General features: G+C 36.0%; 1 pseudogene; it reads right to left on the bottom strand.

The window, feature by feature from the left end:
* Positions 1–205: 205 nt before the first annotated feature.
* LOC123318666 lies at positions 206–3,258 on the bottom strand (annotated as a pseudogene).
* Between the last annotated feature and the right edge of the window lie 1,468 nt (positions 3,259–4,726).

Below are 4,726 nucleotides of genomic sequence, written 5' to 3'. Positions count from 1 at the left end.
CTTAATCTCCAAGGTATATAGTGGACAGTTAATGCCCCATCGTCCCTTATCGAATTATCTTCTGGATACCTTCTATTCGCATCTCTCGAAGAACCTTCCTTCTAAGCTTCCATCGTCGTTCTAATAATGACAATTACCATCTCAGGGTCATGAATTTCGAGGCTTATTTACGGACCCAGACTCATTCTTACGCAAAATTCCCGAACTCTCTAGTTCAGAGGTTCCCAAACTTTTTTCTCTCATGGACCACTTTCAAAATTTTGCTAGTTTCGATGGACCCCCTGCCTACATTTCTACCATATTCCCAAAATTCAAAACAAAAAAGTGAAGATTAAATCAAACAAAAGAAATTTGCGTTAAAGCTGCGTTCCAATCACGAATTTCGAAAAAAATCTGAGAATAATTGGTTAATTAATTGATTTATGGTGAGTGGTTGTAAGAAAAGAAAAGTTGGCCAATCAAAATAGTAATTCCATCCAACTTTTCTTTTTCGTCATCCACTGGCAGTGGCAGTTTATTTTATTTAGAAAACTCCCCATTCGCAGATGGTAAGGATAAAAAAATAGTATATTTGCTTCAATATTCAAATATGTAATTATTACAAATAATATTATAATGTAATATGATAACAATATAAATAAAATCAAACATTAATAACGTAATATAACTATAATGACAAAAAACTCATAATTTTAATGGGAGGGATGTACTTGATGGATTGACAGCAAATTATCAATATTTGGCTTCAGTTTTGTTAGGAATAACCGCAAATCTCCCCGTTCTGTGATATTTAATCTGCTCCGTTTTTTTGTTAAAAGATTTGTGACGACACTGAAGCTTTTTTCGACAAGATATGACGAGGGAAAGGCTATCAGAAGCTTTCTCGCAATTCCCCACAGTCCAGGATATTTTTCGGGTATTTCTGACTGCAGCCAAAATGCTTGATATCCTCTTTTAAATTTAACCTTCAGTTCCTCATTAGTGCTGAGTTCAAGTAGCTCCTCTTGTAATATCACAATCCCCACTTCCGTTTCATCAAATGGATTTATGATCCATGGTGGTATTTCCATTGTCAAGATATCTTCAAATCTGATTTTAAAGTCATCATGCAGGGCAATTAAATGTTGAACGTATGTCTGAATATCATCATCAAGGCGTTCTACCTGTGACAAGTTTGAGAAAATTCCCGCCGACTAATATTTTGCTTCATAAATTTCAATTTTCCAAGAAAAGCTGAGACTGCACCCTTTGTTTTTATTAAATTGAGGCTATCCCCTTGTAATTGTAAGTTGAGGTCATTGAATTTTTTGAACAAATCTGTCAAATACGCGATGTCTGCTTTCGAATTGATCAGGTTTTTTTTTAAATCTGAATCTTTACTATCCAAAAACTCTAGAACAGATTCAAAAAGTAAGTAAAATCTTGTTAAACATGCACCTTTCGATAACCAGCGTACTTCAGTATGTAAGAGCAATCGTCGAAAATCTTCATCATTTTCATCGCACAATTGTGCAAATAAACGCGTATTCAATGCATTGCTTCTTATTTTGTTAACTGCATTAATCACAAATTGAAGCGATTGGTGCAATCTGCCACACAAATTTTTTGCTACGAGGTGTTGTCGGTGGATGACACAGTGAATTGCAATTACCTCTGGTACAATTCTTTTAAGATGGCTTATAAACCCACGATATCGCCCGACCATGGCAGGAGCTCCATCTGTTGCCACCGAAATAACGTTTGTGAATGGTGTCGATTTTTCCCTAAAAAAATCACTCAGGATATTGAATATTGATTCACCTTTAGTGTCCGTCTCCAATTTTTTCGCGAAGAGTAGCTCTTCATGCATTTCTTCGTCCATAACAAATCGAACATGAGCCAATAGTAATGCTTCATTACCAGATAGAGTTGACTCGTCCAATTGTATAGAAAAATGAGTTGTTTGCAGATAATTACACAAGAAACTTTCAATATCAGAGCTCATTTCATCAATACGTCTTTGTACAGTGTTGTTACTCAAAGGAATTCTTTTGAGTATGTCAAATGGAGATTTGTGCAGAACAGTTTTCAAAACCTCTTCAACAACGGGTAAAATTAATTGTTCTCCGATGGTGTGCGGTTTTCCAGATTTCGCTATAAGCAATGAAATATTGTAAGATGCCCGCAAGCCATCCTCGTTACTTTCAGACGTTGAAACGAACATGCTTTGCACAGTGGGTCTCTTTTCATATTTTTCCTTCAATGTTTGAAAATATTTCAAATCTTTACCTACTTTATCGAGATGACACCTTCTTAGATGATCTTCGAGCTTCGATGGTTTCATAGAGTCATTGCTCAAAAGTTTGTTGCATAAAAGGCATATGGGCAATCGCTTATCTGCCTTTGATGGAAGAAAACCAAATTTTAAATAATCAACACTGTACCGTCGACATTTTTTCTTAGATTCAGCCATGTTGCGTATCAGTTACGTACCTGTAAATGAAAAGGCTCTGTTTTAGTCTTCTTTAAGACGGTTTTCTTCAACAGAATATGATTATTTCAACAGAATTTGATTGAATAATTATTGCAATGAAATAAAAAAAGTACCGGCAGCAAACTGATTCTAATAATTGATAGCAATAAATTGCTAAGATCCATAATAAACTTTTAAGAAAATAGCAGAACCGATTGATGTAAAGTGGAATATCCATTGATTCTATTTGGATTTATGTATTTCTGTAAATTCGAAAAAAATTGTATACCCATAACAAATAGCCAAATTAGTATGTAGGTACTTACTTTTTCCGACACTGGCAAACACTAAAATCGATTCACTTAACTTTTCTGTTCGAAATTCCGGAAACAAATGAGTAACGTTGATTCTTGGCATTCGTATTTATATTAGTGAAGAATCCAACAAGTCCGTGCAAGATTGAAAGCTTGCACACCACAAGTCGTATTTCGTATTTGCATTTCCAACCAAGCGCTGCAGACGGCAGCGGCGGCCCTTTTCAAGTCTCGACACGTTGTACTGAATATGGAATATGAAAGATTTACAAGTAACAGTCGGTGAACTTCTCAAAATATTATCTGCCTACGTTGATAGGTGAAATCAAACCAACATTTCAGTTCTTCACTATCGAAACCAGATAAATTTTCGTGGACCCCAGCTTACGAACTGCGAACCCCCATTTTTTTGTCACGCCAACGTGAACCCCCATCGAGTCTTCCATGGACCCCTGGGGGTCCACCTGGACCACTTTGGGAATCAGTGCTCTAGTTGATTGGCGCAAACCTTTTCGAGTTCTTGAAGTTTCTCAACATTGCGAATAAAATTTCCGTAATTTCCGGTCTATTAGCCGCACTTTGGTTCACTATCGTCGTCGCCACCTGGTAACTAAGGTCAACCACCATTCAGAGGTTATTCCACTGATGATGACCTGATGATTATCGCCTTCTAGTTCAAAACCTGCCCTGGGATGCCTTCAAAGATTCCTTGTTTTGGATAAAAAGAAACAAACCAACCTTTCGACGAATTACAAGAAATAACAACAACAAAAAGCACATGCAAAAATCATACAAAAACGACTCTCAAGAACAATCTCCCATGAGCATGCAATACAATCATGGTAAAAACAATCATCATAAAAGACTTATCATAGATATTTCAGCGAAACTCAAATCTTATCTTAAATGGCATGCAGAACGTTGTGCTCACATTGAAGGGCGACCACAACGCTTCTTCATAATCCTTTTCCGACCAGGATTATTTCTATCAGACAATTTATCTCCTTCCGATATATGTACTTCATTAATACTCAATATCATTAGTAAGCAAATCAAAATTACCCTCTTATCGTTAATTTAACTTCCAATATGAATCTCCTAACAGAAACATATTGTACATTGCTTCTATGAAATCTATCCCCTCATAATGACTTTAGGTCCAGCTTAACTCAAAATACGTCTATTTTACAACATTTCTGCCAAAATATTCTTGAAATAGAGCAAAGACCGCTACCTAAATTATTTCAATCTGAATGAAAATAAACTGACTTCTATATAATGACTAAGGGTTTCTCCGGAAATTACTCAGCCCTAGCGCCCATCTGACGCAAAAAAAAAAAATTAAGAAACCCTTATACCGGTCATAGTTCCCTCATGACTCATTATTACCGGACCTACTTATTATTCTACTTATAATCTGTGGACTGGGAAAGGCCGATTATTCCTTTTTCAGGACTGTCAGCCAAAATGTCCTGCCACTACCCAAAAAAAAAAACCAAAAAACGGACCCTATTCAGGTTGAGTTCAAAACAATTCTACTAAGGGCATCAGCATTATTATTTGAACCTATTATTTGATTTCATAATCATATTCTTCCAATTTAATACGCCATCTCATTAAGCGTGAATTCGGTTCCTTTAAGGTTTATGATCCGTGTATGTCGTAAATTTTCTTCCGTATAGATAGGGTCTAAAATGCTTACATGACCCAACTATTGCGAGGAGTTCTTCTTCGATTGCACTATATCTCGATTCTGCAAAGTTCAATGTTCTACTTGTATAAGTTATTGGTAGGTCATTCGGAGGGTTACCTTGAGATAAAATACTTCCAATTGCAAAACCTGATGCGTACTAAGCACAAAGGGCTCATTGAAATTCGGATATCGCAATATAGGGTGATTCAATAAATTTCTTTTACATACTTCAAAGACTCCAATATATTTCGGATCTTTAACATTAAT

This window comes from Coccinella septempunctata, chromosome 8, assembly GCF_907165205.1.
Source record: "Coccinella septempunctata chromosome 8, icCocSept1.1, whole genome shotgun sequence".
NCBI lineage: Eukaryota > Metazoa > Arthropoda > Insecta > Coleoptera > Coccinellidae > Coccinella > Coccinella septempunctata.
This window is presented reverse-complemented; position numbering and strand designations above follow the sequence as displayed.